This window comes from Aulonocara stuartgranti (genome assembly GCF_965226115.1).
Source record: "Aulonocara stuartgranti genome assembly, chromosome: 16".
Classification (NCBI taxonomy): domain Eukaryota; kingdom Metazoa; phylum Chordata; class Actinopteri; order Cichliformes; family Cichlidae; genus Aulonocara; species Aulonocara stuartgranti.
In genome coordinates, this window is record NC_138952.1 from 8,198,242 (window position 1) to 8,215,564 (window position 17,323).

The 17,323-nt window shown below is 40.2% G+C and overlaps 1 long non-coding RNA gene across 1 annotated transcript; it reads left to right on the forward strand.

Moving 5' to 3' along the window:
* Positions 1–261: 261 nt before the first annotated feature.
* Positions 262–16,462, forward strand: LOC309691260. Its single transcript, XR_014271930.1, has 4 exons — positions 262–327; positions 813–1,005; positions 3,785–3,870; positions 16,401–16,462. It is a non-coding gene; the product is annotated as an uncharacterized lncRNA (long non-coding RNA).
* The last annotated feature ends 861 nt before the right edge of the window (positions 16,463–17,323 follow it).

Sequence of the window (17,323 nt, forward strand, 5' to 3'; positions counted from 1 at the left end):
GAGCTGGGTAAAAACACGGTAACCACAATATTTATTTGCTTATCAAGTGTCCCTGTATGAAGTTAAACAGGAAAAAGTGAAAGAATAATAATAACCAGTTTGGTAGCCAGCTCAAAACTTTACTAACAGCTGTGACGGATCTTCAAAACACGAGGACAACGGCTCTCTAACAAATGACAGATCGTTAAAGGTGTGACTGTGTGTGAGACGGGACACCTTTCTCAGGTGTAGGCGGTTAGGTCCTGACGATCCTCTCTCTGTGAAGTCACAAAGCACGGCTGTGCCTCCCACTTCAGAGATGCACATGTGGATCGCATGAAGCTGCAGGTATTTAATAAACTCACCAAGCACATTTTCAGACCCAGGAGTCACGTTTTTAATTCATATGGATATTTACGGAGCAGTGTTGATGGCAAACAAACTCTAGCTTCATGTTTTGCCTCTCCACCACCCCACTCTGTCACTACTGCTGACCATTACTGTAGCTATTATTATCATCTGCTCTTACAAAGATTTGTTCCCTTCCTGCTGAAAATGAAATTTATTCTCTGATCCTCAAAAAAAATATCAGACCCAGATTCTGAAGTAAATTAAGAGTCTTCATTGTATTATGTTGTGAAATAACACATTTTAGTGATGTCAAAGCATTTTATCTTAGTGTTTCACCCTCGCCTGCACCTTCCTGCCTCTGTGACCTTGACTCAAAAAATACAGGAAAAGTGTATCAAGATTATACTTTTCTTCCTCCCTTCTCAGCTCCTCATAGTCTCTGCTTTGCTTCTATTTATGTGTGTCTGCTTCTACCTCTGCAGGCCTGTGTGAGAGCTTGCAGCACCGAAACCTCACAGCCATGAGAAAGTAGCCATACGTCGCCTGTTCCCATCACTCAGCGGCAGCGTTAAGGAGCTGGGAGCAGGGAGAGGCATCATTCCCATCTGATCCCTGCAGGGAGGGAAGAGGACACAGAGAACAAGAGGAAACTGGGCTGAAAACTCATGTTAACAGGTGGGAACTGAGGCAATTTCACAGCAGGGGGGGTGTTTGTGAAACCGGCAACTGACAACAGTGAACCAAGTGAAAAGGCTGTAATAGCTTTAATGTAGTAAAAGCCTATTGATCTGTGAAACAGAGTAAAATCTGGGCCTTTCATAGCTCTAATTTTAGGGCAGTCCTGAATGCCTCATAGCTTCAGTGCTTTGGCTGTTTATATGGTAATCAGCATTTTAAGGCCACAGACATCCCAAACAGCCCATGAAATAAGCAAGTAGAAATAGTACTCCAACAGTATTTAGCATGAAAATTAATTAACTGTGCCAGAATCGCAACACTGAACCAAAGTATGGCCACTGTGCTAACACCGAGCCAGCAATCAGCCAACGTTTAGCCACAACACAGCAAACTACACCAACGTTCAACCAGCTTAGCCAACCTTGTAGACACAAGGGTTAAACGGTTAAGAAAATGAATGGATAGGCTTCCACCTACAGCCCACCCGGGACTTTGGCTCTTACTCTCCCAAAGGTTGATGACTTGAAATCGGACTTTCATGAACAAATCTACATCAGCTAAAACGAGAGGATAAGGTCCACCTTCCCTGAGCTGGAAAACAGGCTCATGTCACTTCTATGTGTCACACTGCTCAAATGTTGGTCTGAAAATAGAGCCAGACCGTCTCTGAGGGTCACAGGTCAAGGTTGTGCGGGTCAGCTGGTAGCCCAGGGCTTGTGTGTGTGTGTGTCTGCTGGAGGGACTGAAGCACATCTGTCCAAACAGTTCAGCCTTGGTTAGTGTTTGCTGCTCTGTCCGAGTCCATGAATAACAAAAACACTGCAGTTTACCGGCCTCTGGCAGGGCCGGCTGGGCATCTGTGTGTGTGTGTGTGTGTGTGTGTGTGTGAGAAATTTACTGTGTCTAAGGAATGCTTTAAATGTTTGTGTGTAAATGTGGTTTCATAATCAGTGTAGAGGTCAAAAGGTTGAAGAAAGCGGGGGGGGGAAACCTTGTTCGCTTCACAGCCGCCGGGTGAACGACAAGTGAAGAAGAGGGGAGCAGCCAGGTGGATTTTACCTGACCAGGTGTGACACCCACCCACACATCTCCCCTTGGACTTCTATGTGTGTGTGTGTGTGTGTGTGTGTGTGTGTGTGTGCGTGTGTGTGTGTGTGTGCGTGTGTTTGAGCACATCTTTTTTGTGTATGTGAACAGCAGTAACTTTACAACCTGCAGGCTCGGTCATAAAACAGCAGTAGCAGTAATAGTGGTAGTCACAGTAGTAGCAGTACTAGCAGGAGTGGTAGTCGTGGACTTTTATGGCAGCTTCAGGCTCTTTCAGTCAATAAAGCTGAGCTTAAACACTCCTTTCACAGATAAGTGTTGCTGCCACAAACAAGCTGGATGCATCCTATTAAACCTGCTCCTTCATGTCCAAGTGTACTAGTGCCATCATTTCAGCTTTAAGGTGGATCCATTCAGCTCAATTCCAGCTTAATATTTTTATTCTTGGACTCCACTAGAGTAGCTCTGCATGACTGACAGCTTAAAACCTATATTCTGATCCTTACATGGAGAACAGAGTCTGCATTTGTGACACCCCCTCTGATATCAGCGTGCAGATAGTAAGAGGGTCCAAAGTCTTGGTCTTTATCTGTTGAGCATCAGTAAGAAATACAGATTCCTAGTCAAACTTTATTCTTGCTTTTTTTTTCTTCTATTAACGGCAACTTTAAAACATTTTTATTGTTCTTTAAGAATTAATATATGCTCCTAAACCAGGAAAACTGTTTGTACCTGCGGACTTTATATCAAATCTGATCGCAGGCGAAGCCTTCAGGGCAGCAGCTGGAAGAATAAAACTGTCTTGCACACATCTACATATTATGTTAATGGTATAAAAATTGTAATCTGCCAGATTCTCCTGTGTCTTAATTATAGAGCTGTGACACTGAGACGTGTTAATTTTCCTCCTGGCTTCAAATAAACTTTATTAATGCAGCTCCTTTCCAGTCTTAAAGCTGTTAAACCACACACACACACACAATGCTGCTGTGAGGTATTCAGTCTGTATTATGTGTTTAATCCCTTATTTTTCTCTTACCAGCTGCTCTGCTGCCAATAGACCTGTACAGTTTTCTGATTGGTCAGGTGCTACAAACCCCGCCTCTTTAATATGGGCTGACGTTCTGGGTTGACCACAACTTCACAATAACTTCACAAACCTATAGGTGGCATTACACTGGCTGCATTCATCTGTTATATGCAGTCTGCTGAAGTTTGGTGAATTACCATCACATATGAACAGAATTATCCCTGTTCAGGAAGCAAAGAGGATAAGGAATGATTAATGATTTAAGACATTATTTTTGTATTATTGTGGGGCCTTGTGGCTTTCTTAAATACACAGTGGCCCAATATGACTCCATCTGAAAGCTGGCACCTGATAAAACTGATGAATTATCTCAGTAGGAATTAATCATTTTCACATTTTCTGACATTTTAATGCAGATGCTTCACCTCTCACTGCCTTAGAGGACATCTTAATGATGGAGAAAGCCTCAAATGTGCACACAAAGAGATCAATAAAACAGTCTTTTAGCTCTGCTAGACCCAGGAAGCAGTAAATACCAGACATGAACTTTGTGTGGGGTGAACATGTGTAACATTGTGTATGTGAGTGTGTGTGTTTGCCCTGTTGACCATGAAATCCTCTGCTTTCTCCCATCTCTATCTCCTCCTCTCCTCTTCCTCCCACTCTCCCTCATATCTCTTTATTATTGAGCTCTTGTAGGAAACATAAATCAGGGAGTTGCAGAAGCAGTAATCTCCATGGGAAGGAAAGATTCCAGCACTGAGGAGGATTGGTCTGAGAAACAGGTGCTGGTTTTACTCTCTGCTTCGGATCACTGAGGTGAAACAAGCTTGGCAACGTGAAAACCTCCAGTAATAGCTGCAGGATTGTAGGAGGTGATGTGTGCTCAGATTCTTTAAGATCTGTATTTGTGCTGGGGGTTTTTATAGAAAGTAAAGTAGAAAGCTGTGCCTGCTCTGACTCCAGGTCTGTTGCTGTTTGCACTGTAACCCCTGTGATTGATCACAGAAACATTAAAGAAACAGGACCACAATGCCGGTTTAACAATACCCACAATGCTCTGTTAGCATGAAGCACATACAAGACAGTGATAGCATTGTGAAGAGCATCACTGTTCATTGATCCCCCTCAAATATTTATTTAGCTCCTCAGTAAATCGAGGAAGGTTTGATACATGCAGTTTGCTTTGAAAACAGATTAGAAGACACACTCTCAGACAGGTGTGGTTCAGCAGGTAGAGTTCACCTTTTGTTTTTTAAGGAAAATAAATTTTTAAGGAAAAATCCAAATTAAGCATGTATTACATAAGCATTGAACACGCTTTAATCCCAGTCATTTAGTGGTTGCTATATAAAGGACTCAGGAAGGATTATCCCTCATTTTTTCCCACTCCCAATAACAACAGTGAGGAACATTAGCTAACATTACCTTTGAAATCTTCATATAATTAATAGCATTAACAAACACTGACAACTGATGTGGTTTCAGATAGTATTTTGCTAATGCTAGGGTTAGCCAGTTAGCTTTTACATATGGTATCAAGCTATTTGTTTGTATTAGCTTGGAAGCTAATTATAGGTAAAATTAGATTGTAAGCTAATATTTAGCTTGAAAGGTAAATTAGCATTTACCAGATGAAATGAAGCCCTCCTAAACAAATGGCAAAACTGTTCATGTAGCAGCACTTGATAGTAAGAAGACAGTTATGCACTCAAACTAGTGGGTGTAAAAACAGACGTACACAGACATGAAAAATATGTTCATTTGATGACGTTAGAAAATTCATAGCATTAGCCAGTAAAAAAAGCATGTTTTTTTTTTCTAATAAAGGCTAGAGAGGGATTGTTTAGTGCTTCATAATCAAATCCAGCCCTGAGTTATCTTTTTTTCTGTCTAATGTTAGCTAATGTTAGTGTGTCTGTGGACACAGAAGCACACCATAATCAGCAAAATCCTATCATTGGATAGCTTAACAGCTAGCTATAGAGGCTAGTCCGGCTTTCTGACATTTAATTGACTGTCAGATGGACCTAATGTTTTATTCATGAGTATCTGAGTGCATAAACTCATCAGGAAAGTCTTTATTGGGTTCATATCTATGGGAAGCATGGAAAAATTGACTATGCAACAGGTGTCTGGCACTTACGTTTGTGTCCAAGTCATCATAACATATATAATAAACAAGACTTTAAAAAAAACAAAAAAAAAACAGATGCTGTTGAGCCATAAAATGCTAAAGACAGCTCAGTTAACAGCCGTGAATGTCATTCATAGCAATTAAGAGAATATTTACCTTTTCCTAGGTCTACAACTGATTTTAAAGTCTTCATGATCCAATCTAAAGTGTAATATAACATTAATGCACCTCTTTCTGTAAGAGTCCTGACATTTCTAAGTAAAACTATAGGAAATATTATATTTACAGTCTGTAACATTACACTATCAGTACCTGAACAGGGTTTAATCAAAGGTGATTTACAGGAGTGTTTATTTTGACTATGAACCATCAGTGATTTCTGCTCACATGCCAGACATAAACCACTCAGACAAACAATGCCCAGGCTGCCCTCGCTGATGCCTGTGAACCCTCAGAGGCAGTCTCTCTCATGCCCGCCTGTTACTCCCTCCTCGCCTCTGGCCGAGTGCAGGGGGATCCAGTGTTAAAGAGGCAGTGATCGGAAACAGGATATTGTGAGAAACCGTCTGTGTGCTCGAGTTTGAGGGAGCGAAAAGGAAAAGATGGCGGTTTCTCACCTATTTACCGCCATGCCAGAGGGTGCAGTGATAAGAGGGCTTATTTATGTGGCTGTTTTAAGGGTTAATTCACTGTGTTTATGTATCTGACACAATGCGTACAGGTACTTCCTGCCACTTTCAATCAACAACTGGTTTCCAGTAATATTTTTGCTCCTTGCTTGGGTTGTGAAATATATCATGAAGGCATTAATCTTAGTCAAACTATAAGACACACTTCATTGCACAAAAGTAATGATGATCTCACATCAGTCTTCAGTTTGAACGGCCGGGTTATTCTTCAGTGAAACTGGTGAAAGGAGTGTTGCTGACCGAGGCCTGAAATGTGCTATTGTTACAGTCGTATAAAGGATCATATACAAGGAGATATTAAAGGTCCTTTTAAGGGTATATAAAGAGTTTACACCTGATTCACCCTGGTGTGCTTTTCTGGAAGTCTTCTATGAAGCAAACATGGAAGTTACAGAAAAGTCTGTTGCCCTCTTAAACTGTTAATTACACCGATATCTCCTCATACTTGAGCTGAACCAAACTCAGAGTGGGTCTGAGCATTGAAAGCACATATTGCAAAACGAAAGGGGTGTGCTTGATTTAAAGCACGAGATAAAGCAAAATAATTGTTTTATCCCCTTTATCTTGTTTCCGTAATCTTTGTTAGCTGAAAAAAAAAATCTAATAATCACCCAGCCCTGTCATTGTTTAGTCATGGTCTTAGACTAACTTTCCATTTGGCTAACATTTCCACTAAGAGAATGGACCACAGCCCCCTAAAAGGCCCCTAAAAACTGGATGCAGACATTCAATGAACAATGAAATCACGTGATTAGGAGCAATTAAAGCATCTCTGAGTGTATGACTCTCAAAGACTTCACAGACTTGTTCAACTTCATTAATCTGACCTGCCAGCTTCTTTGTCCTCTCACGTTATCCATTTTCTATTGTCTGGCTCTCTTCCTTGATTTCTGTCCACCGTGAATTAACATTCTTCAGACATATAGGCACAAAACACACACCCATCTGAGGAGTGCCAGCCTACTCAGCAGACGTAAGACAAAAGTGCAGGCTTCTATACACACTGGCTGTGATAAGAGCAGTCTGGTTCTCAGCTGCATATACACAACCAACAGATAAATAACTTCTAAACTTGCACAGCTGCAGAAAGAATGCTCGTCATGTTTAAAATAATGATTTATTTGACCTGTGAGGTGGGTCAGTACTCACACAGAGACCTGAGCTTTGTTACAACCATCCCCTTGCTCCAGTTCCCCACATTTGTGCCAAAGCTGGGCTACTTTCGGCACTTATGGCTCAGCTACAGCACTGGAAAAAATGGGACAGATGTGACCCAAGTGCCACAACACACCTGACATCTTGCGCTCCCCTAGTCAACTTGGCTAGTCAAGGCCAAAATGTAGCACAAAGAAAATTCCAGGTGTCAGCAAAACAATCATTGCTATCTAGATGGAATCCATTGGGGTTAAATCTGGGCTAAAGTGGACCAAATCTGGACCATATTTGCCACAAGGCTAAAATAAGTTAGCCCACCTGAATGGGGTAAAACCACTCTAGTTAGCAAACAGGTTAGGCCTAATAGGGGCTACTTTTGGGGCTCTTTGTGACTGAATGTTGACCCTCTGTTCAGAGTTGGTCCCATATGGGCTAAAGTGTGCCCAAAAGGGGTATTTGGTCATTATATTAGAGATTAGAGAAATGCAATACTACATTAGAGATTGGCTGTGATGTCATGATTTGGGGTCTTTATTTCCGCTTTGGGATTTGTGGCCACTCCATTCTGCTTCTTAAGCTGCTGAATGCACTGCTATAGCCAGCTCTGGCCTGTTGCTTGGTGGTGGCCAGAAGATTTATTTTGGCTTAGCTTTATTGCAATGATTTGGAGGAGAGAATGTGTCCTTTAAAAGTATTTATATACACTTTGCTATTTAAGTCCTTACATGAACACAGCTTGCTCAAGCTCACTGTGTCACTGCGTCATCACATTCACTGTAAGTGAAAATAAAAAGGCCATTATTACCTCCAGCATCTCCATCTTTGTAAATAAATTTAAAGCAGTCGTAAAGAAACACCTTCTACCGTTACTGCTCCTCCTTCCATTTCTCCCCGGAAGAGCATCCTGAGCCCAACAAAAGTCCCAGGAATGTCTCCTCGTCACTCCCAGGCAATGCGCTGCCCTCAGGAATGCAGAGGAGGAGGAGGATTCAATGGGAAGAAGTGGAGAAGTGATGATCTCGGCTGGTCTCAGCGTGAGAAAGAACAAAGCGGTGGAGGAGGAGAGCACCTTGGTTCTTTAAGGCCCCACGCTTCGCGTCACTAATTCCAGGAATGACAGGAATGGGACGATGGAGTGTTGGTGGGCTGTGGGACTTTATTTAGTCCTGCAAACAGAGAAGAGCTGCATACTTGAAGACAAAAAACAGTCAGAGGTGCAGACAGTAATGGGAACTATTTTATAAACTCAAGAACTGATCAGCAAAAGGAAGTCCAAGTCTTAGGCAAACCCAAGACTTGGACTTGACTGCTGTGAAATCTGGGTCCTCAAAGCCGACTTGAAATCTGAAACATTTGTTTTAAGAAGAAAGTTATGAAGACCTAATAATCACCTAGAGATTAATAAACATCTGCGATTAGAGTGACCAGATCAAAATGAACTAAATGTGGGACATGTTAACGAAGCTGGGAAGATTATAACATGAAGGGTAGGGTGACCTTACGTCGCTCTTTATCTGTGATTGCACAGCATTTTTATTACTGAGACAGTGTCATATCTTTTAAATGGTTCTGCCAGACATGCACTTTTCGAAAGTCTGGCTTTTATCCAGTTTATATGAAGGGAAGGCTTTTCATGGTAGAAGGAAGTCAGTCTCATCAGGGAATGTTACAATGTTACAATTCACCAAAAGGTTACAAGATTTGCAGATTTTGTTGAATGTGATGGAAACCACTCCAAATATAACGAAGCAGTCGAACATTCTGAGAGTTTTATCTTTTTGTCCTATTTTTCACTTTTACACAAGGGGAAAACATGGTGTGACATGACACAGCACGCGTGTGTCATAAATGTATAAGGTTATATAAAGAAAGGCTAAAAGTGTCAGTCTGAAAAAGCATATGCTAATCTGTGGATCCATCCAAAGTGAAACACCAAACACTGTTACCAGGCAGAAGAGCAGCTGAAATCACAGTGCTTGTTGATGTGTCCTAAGTGTGTAAATACTTAAGTAAATACTCAAGTTTTCTCTATTTTATCCCAGTAACCTTTAAATAATAAACAGGTGTTAGCTGTTGCAGCAGTTGCTGTCTGTCTTTGGGTTTCAGTAGGAATGCTTTCATCAGCTGGTACATCTCTTTTTCAGCTACAGGTTTGAGCCTCACAAATATCTGAAAAAAAAACACCATCGTGTTTTGTGCACATGTATGAAATTTGGTGCACACGTGTGCCTCCTGGAACCATGCCCTACACCCAACATGAAGCCTGATCCCTGACTGGGAAAGAAAAGGGAGGATACTTGACATTCTTTAAAAATACTCTGTATAAATTACATTTTATCACCAAGCTGGACAACAAAAACTAGAAATACTGAAGTTTTTCCACAAAAAAAGCACATTTTCTCCAATAAAATGACACAGAATATGGTCAGCTCGACCCTGCCTTTCACCATCACCCTCTCGTGTGTCACTTTTTTCCAAATCCTTCCATTCCTCTAATCTCTCCTTTTCGTCTCCCTCTCCATCTTCCCTTACAAATCGACTGATTTCTACCCTTAAAACCTGTCTCTCCCTGTCTCAACTGTAAATATTCCTTCAACATCCTTCAGAGGATTTCTCCACAGGGTCAAACTAAAAGGCTAGCGAAAAGCCTGAATTTAAACATGACCTGCCACAATGAAAATTTTACTGACTTAAATGGAGGCTATTACTAAAACCTGCAGTTCAGCTCAGGGACGGACCAAATACAGAACAAAACACGGAGTAAAATAAAAATAAAAAGCAGACTCATAATTTAAGTTCAGAACAAAAGGTGAATAAATCTAGAGGTACATAAACAAGGCAGGGGAACTCTGGAGAGGGTAACAGGTGAAACAGACAATCCAACAAAAACAATCAGCAACCTGGGACTTTTAATGCAGTGAGAGCAGAAAGTAATGCAGACAATCATAAAGGTGGAAGAAAAACTAATGCAAGGCAAGATCAGCAACCTTCAAAGTAAACAGGAAATCACTGAAAACAAACGCTAAACGCAGAGAGAAGACTCACCTCAGACATAACAACAGAGGCAGGCACAGAGAGAAAGATGAGACAAGGAAACACTGAAGGAAGACAAAACCTGAGCCAAAACACACTTTTAGTTCAATTCAGTTTTATTTATATCACACCAAATTACAACAGTTGCTTCAAGGCACTTCATATTGGCAGGTAAAGACCCTACAATATTACAGAGAAAACCCCCCAAATCAGAAGACCCCTCGCACTTTGGCGACAGTGGGAAGGAAAAACTCCCTTTTCAGAGGAAAAAAATGTCCGGCAGAAACAGAATCTGCTGCGAGTTGGGGGTGAGGTAAAAAAACATAAGAGCTTGGATCTGGCTTGTATCAACAGGTCAGGCTGCTGGTGGTGTAAATGGTGTAGAGGATTGTGTTCTTGGCACACTTTGGGTGCCCTCAGTGCCAGCTGTATTGTTGCCGACCGTGTCCATGGTTTTATGACAGTGTACCTGTCTTCTGGTGGCTGCTTCTAGCAGGATATCACATCATGTCACAAAGCTCAAATAATCTCAAACTGGTTACTTGAACCAGATCTAAACCCAGCAGAGCACCTTTGGGATGGGAACATGGACCAACATCTCTGAGAAATGTTTCCAGCACCTTGTTGAATCTATGGAATGAAGAATTAAAGCAGCTCTGAATGGGAAAAGTGGTTCAAACCAGGGACTAAAACCCAAAATGCTGCAAAACTCAAGGACTGTGTCACAAAGGATATTTGTACTTACACAAGTAACTCAGATCATCTAAAAAAGTACATAAGAGTTTATTTCCATTTGTCTGATATGCCAAGCATAAAGATGGTTTGAAAAGCTTGTTTATTGATTTATCTTCATGGCTGCCTTCACAGTTTATTTCTGTTTTAATACCTGCCCGAACCCAAATTAAGTATTAAAAAAAACACTAAAAAGTAGCACTGAAAATAACCACAACCAAACCAAACCAAGTAGACAATGTATCGAAAACAAGAAATTTAATTTAAAAAGTATTAATAACAAATACAACAGTATAATAACTCTGCATAAAACAGCCATCCTTAACATTCGTTTCTTGCTCCCGTCCAGGCACCATGATGCAGAGCTGCTAATGCCTCATTATAGGCTAAGTGAACTGGAAATCCATCACAATAATAATTTTGTTCAAGGTCATGTGATCCAGACTGTGGTAAAAAGATTTTATGGCAGTTTTAAAAAAACATCCCATCTAAAGAAAAGCTGACGTTTGTATCAAACCTGGTTTTCGAGAAACCACCATCACTGACTCCCAAGCAAACTCGTCACTTTGGAAAGGAAGGACTGATCATGTTATTCCAGTTCAAGAGAAAGAACGCCTGTTTGTGTCGTAACACATCAGCCTCATCTGTTTCTTCCCGATTCATCTCGTGTTTTGTTCATTGGATTTCCTTCCCAAAGGTTAATTTAAAACGATTAATCACTCAGAATAAAGATTGTCAGCTGAAGGGTATTGGAAGCGTTTGCTGGGTCACTAACCACTTTAAAAAGTTAAATCTGTGCAGACACAATGCAGTCATTAATGCTGAGGTTCCTGTGTGTAAAGCTGCCTTTTCCCTTTTTAAGATGTTGTGGGTCAGATGGAGGTGGCTCCATTTCGGCCATGCGTGCTTTAGATAAAAAGAAGCTGTTGCTTTTTTCCTCCTGTCTGGCTGCTCTCAGGGATGAAGATGAGAAATATTTGGATCAGCGAATGATTATCTTCGCCACTTGGCCTTCCCCGTTCGCTGGAAAGTCGGGAAGATGAAGAAGGTGCTCGTCGTTTAAAACATTAAACCTGCCTCTTTTTTACAGGCCAACTCCAGGGAACAAAGGCGGGTGTCTTTTCTACTTGGAGGCCTAACAAACATTCGGATCCGTCAGGGGAGTTAGACGTGAAGCGGGGAGATGGGTTTGATCTGCTCTACATGTGGACTGTGTTACAGGAGATCTGAGCTTCATCTCTGGCTGTATTTCACCTTCTAATGGTGGAAACTTCCCCTGAGAGTGGAGAAGGTGACTTTACTGTCTGCGCCTCCAGGGACCACTTTGCATAAGAAAAGCTAAGAGGCGGCTAACAGCCTCTTTACATATATGTGTGTGTTGGTTTGTGAGGCCAAAGAGAACACATCTGATTCATCTGATCTCCACTCCCTTTCCTCTTCTGCTCGCCTTCCGGAACACATTAACCATCAACACACACACGTTCATGCTCTCGAAAATCACCTGAACTGCAGGAGTCAACTTATCTCTGTGTGTGCATGTGTGAGAGGTCAGAGGTCGTGATAACAGCCTCCAGGTTCAGGGGTTCAGCCGAGGTCCTGAGACAATCCGCTCAGCTGCCCTATCTCTGCCCGATAAGACTGCACAAACAGCACAAATACAGCGGATGTGTGTGTGTCTGTGTGTGTGTTACTATTTAGCTGCTGTCCTTTCCTATTTGTGTACGCTTGGCTGAGAGACAGATGATGGTGAGGAGGAGGCTTCTTGTTTCCCACAGTGATGCTCTGTGAGGTGTGAGGACAAAGAAAACACCTCAAACAACATCACAGAAGGTAAAACATAAAGTTTTACTTTGTGAATCTAGTATCAGGATTGCTGATGGTTTGGTTGGGGAGAAGTTTGAAATTTAGAAGAAAAAATTAAAGATATAAAATTGCAAATTTATGAGGAAAACTCTAGAAAATCCTGCAAATTTCTTTAAAAAAAACAAAAAAACAAAACACCTATTTTTCAAACAAAACAAAACAAAAACAATGACAAACCAGTGAGAAAGAAATTACAACATTTACAGAATTCTGGAAAAGAAGAAAAAATAGACGTGCCCACTTTTTTTCCCCCATGCAGTGGCCCTAATCATCTTCTGTAATTTCTGTAATTTTGAATGAAGAAATACAGAATTCACAAATAGCAAATTTAGAAGTTTTTCCTTAGCAAGTTTTAGTTTTTGTGTTCTTTTCCTCACCATTGACATTCCTCTCTCACCCTTATTTTTTTCTTAAATTTCAGACTCTGTGCCTTTAAAATATCGTTTGAAATCATTTATAATGACTGAATCTCAATCTTTCAACAAATTCCAACATTAATTGTGTAATCAGATTACAATCAGGCTGCATTTAGAAGCTCACTTTAAATACATTTGCTTCCCTTTTCATGTCTTAAAGAGATTTCAGCCTGATCTTCAGTCAGATATTCAGATGATGTCCAAGATCCAACTGTGACAGACTTTTATCCATCACTGTGAGCATTTACAACACAGCACATGATTGATCATCCACCAGTTTTTTTTTTTTTATATCTAAGCCTTTATGTATGTCAGTTTATTATATTATCAGTAATATTCAGTTTATTCTGATGACATTTTACATTTACTATAAGTCTCTTTTTTGGTGGGAACTTCAGTCTTTGTCTTATCCCGCTGTGCTGTCTGCATGTGACTCAAACCATCTGTGCTATTTCGTTATTGCTGCTGTTTAATTGTGTTTAATTTTACCATTGAATTTCCATCTTATCTCTGTGTTCGCTCACAGCTCGCCGTCAGCTGAGGATTGTTTCTGTTCCCCAAAACGTTTACATTCGCCCACTAAAACCAGGCGCAAACACTGTCGAGGTCTTTTGTGACCTTATCAACAAACACGAGCGTGCATCACAATCAGAGGCATGGTGCCACGGGAGAGAAGGACCTTTTCACTCTGCCATGTTTGGAAATTAAAATAACTCTCAAACTGGCACTGAGAGAGGCTGTTTCTTTCTCAGACAAGGCCCAAACAGGGACTTAGCACGTTGAATTACGTAGCAGACCGGGTCTGCCATTGTTGGACATGCTGCTTCATTTACATTTTCACCTTGTCCCATGTCCTCCTGCTATGATTTAAAAGTATTAGACCCACAAAAATTATTCTATTAATGACACCTGTGGCTGTCGTGACTAACACAATGTTCCAGATACCTCGGAAGATACCTCGAAAATTTCAAACTAGGAATTCAGAATTTCTGACTTATTCTGCAACGCAACTCCTATTTTTGTGGTTTTGTGGTTTAAGAAAAAATCACACATTAGGGTGATTATGGTGATGTTTATATGCATGCATGATGAAGAATTTAGTATAATGTTTGCTCAGGACCACAAGAAATTAAAAATTCATAAAAAGCTCAAAAAGAAAAACAGCTACATTAGCAGACAAGCTAGTGTTAGCTCACATTAGCCAGAATAAAGAGTTTGAGCTTCTTTAGGTAAAATCAAATGTGTATAAACGTAGCTTCTGTATCTGAAAAATTATTGATTGATTAAAATGTTTACTCAGCTTTTTTAAATTCTGGTTATTCTGAAAGTCAAAAGGGAGGATTATGCACAGTAAGCTAACTGGCTAATTGCTTGTCAGTTATAAATTGTTAGCTTGTAGTTCCATAATTTTGTCCATCCCTTGCTCATCACATCTGGTTTCAAAACACCAACATGTCGACAGTGAAAACACTCGCCTGAAATTTCAAACAAACAGCCGATGTCACAGCTACATTACTGATTCGTGGAGTCCATTTCCAAACTAACTTTAGCTATTACTGCTAACTGCTGGCACACTAGGGGAGCAGAAAAGAGGCACCAGCTGTGAAGTTGGTATAATTCTTAAAGTCCCAATCTGTTCAGGCAATGGCACTTTAAAAAAATATTTAAAACATGAACAATGCTCCTCAGTGCACTCTCAGACCCATGAGAATTTTTTAAGAAAGCGCTCCCACACAGCGAAACTGATGTGCATCAACAAAATGTAAGTGCAATAACCAGCAGTCTTTATTTTTCTTGGCACCTCCCCTCCTGTGCCTTCATTATCACAGCAACAGCCAAACAGGCTAAAAACAAGGTTTATACAGGAGGGGAGGGATGCAGTCATGTGTGATGCAGAGCTGTGAAGCTAACAGAAGGAATGAGGGGAGGAAGAGGGGGGATGGCAATCAGAGATGAAGATAGCAATCAGTTATATGAAGAAAACAAAGGCATAAAACAGATGTACAAGGAGAGAAATTGAGGCATCAAAGGTCCTCAAACATGTTTCATTAAATCTATGGACACATGATTATGTTTTGGGTTGTTTTAATGATATTTCAGGTTGGACTAAAGTCACAAAAAAGAGTTTCAGGCAAAGATGAGTTGCACTGTTGTCTCACATTACATCTATCCACATAGCTAGATACAACACAACGATTGTTGTTTTTAAACAAATGCTCTTTCTGTCTCTTTCTGTATTTTGTACAAAGAATCTTTTTCCTTTTTTTGCTTGTCACGATTTAGAAAAGGCCAACCACCCGAGAAATGATGAAGTTATTCATCTGTATGTATGACGGATGGAGTTTTTGGAAAATATAAGTATGTTATAACACGTCTAACTGTTGTAGTTACGTGCGGTTACACACATTAGTTATGGAATTTCTCTTGGCTGTACATGATGGCATAGCCAGAATGAAAGAAATTTTTTATGCTTTTTGTTAAAAAAAAAAAAAAAACAGCTTCTGAAATGTGACACTGTCCTATCATTACACCTTGAACATACAGAAGTCATAGCTCCTCAGACCAGTATTAATAGAGAACAGTCTAGAAACTCCTACAGCTGCTGATGCAGCACCACAACACAACACAAAGTCTTGTAAAGAGGCATTGTACCATAATAAAAAATATAAAACTACTTCACACCTGAATGACTTTTAAGACTCCCAGTAGAGCTGCAACTACAAGTCAGAACAGGTGAGATAGTATTACAGTAAAATGTTGAACACCAAGTAATGCTTTATAAGTGTGTATGCAGAGTTGTGAGATGTAAAAATCTAACCTGCAATACAAAATTAAAAAATACTAAAAATATTTAAGTACAGTATTAAATATTAAGTCAAATGAACTGCATTTAGTTAGTTAGTTATACACAATGTGCTGCATTTTTGTGGAAAATTCAACATCAAGAAATGATGAGCTGGACCTGATATTTCTAAACAAGAAAAGGATCAAAGTGAAGATTCTGGAAGCTGGAAAAAATTTGGTTGTTTGATCCAGGAGTTAAAGTTGTATCCAAGACCATTCTTTGTGTTCATATGGATCTGTCCCTCATTAAACCATTACTTTGTCATAATCAGATACGTTAACATAGCCTTTGTTAGTGCTATTGTCAGGTAACTAAGATCATTACAGCAGTATAACCTGTAAAAATGATGCTATCTAACAACAGGAAAAATGTACACCAGTTTAGCTTGTCTGTGTTTTATATCAGGCTGCTGTATCACTCACAGGTTATTTTGGTGTTTTTTCAGTGTCTATTAGTGTGGTAGTGGGACTACCCAGAATACACTGCGATTCCTGAGCTGTATTTGGAGACTCTGGAGGATTTTTCCGAAAGTAAGTAATTGTGTTTTTCTCTCTGATTATATAATCACTATTGCACTTCTAATGTCCACTAGAGGCTGAAGCCAACAGCGAGTAAGTCCCCATAGGCTCTCATAATAAAATGTCCAGCACAAGTAAACACATTTACAGCCTGCTGCCATAGCGAGGTTCTGTAAACAGCAGCAGTGCACACCATCCTGATATTGTGGGGGTTTCTTTATAAATTACTGTCTGTAATCTATATTTAAATTGGAAGGAAGGCTCAGATCAGCCACCACTTTACACTATAGATGATGGAAAAAGTCATATTTAGTGAGGAATCCCAGTTAGAGACCAGTGACACCCACAGTGAAATAAATCCACAGTAAAACACCATGAAGGAAACCGACTCATGAAGGCCGAGGATTGGCGATCAGCTCGGACTCTCCCCTCTTTTATGTGCCATTAGATCAGATAAGTGGGCAAGACTCCAGCTTCTTGTTCTTTCCTCTAATCTTTTTCCATCTCGTGCTTTGCTGGTGAAATATTGAAGAATTAAACCTCTTTGTTTTCTTGTTTAAGTCATTTCTTTTCTTGACAGTTTACATTTAAATTGAACCCAGAGTTTAGAGGGGAAATGTCTGTTTGGAGGAAATGTCAACATCTCATAGACATCAGAAACACGATCAGGAGCCCAGGCTAAACATGGCTTGTTTTTCTGAGAGGGGTCACAACTGGTTTACTGTTTAATAGTCAGATAAACCACAGAGAGTAATAAGCTTCTCAGAAATATGATGCAATGGTAGAATATTTGTGAAAAAGCTGTAAAACTGTATGTTTTTGGACCAGTTGATCACTGCACTGTTGAAAA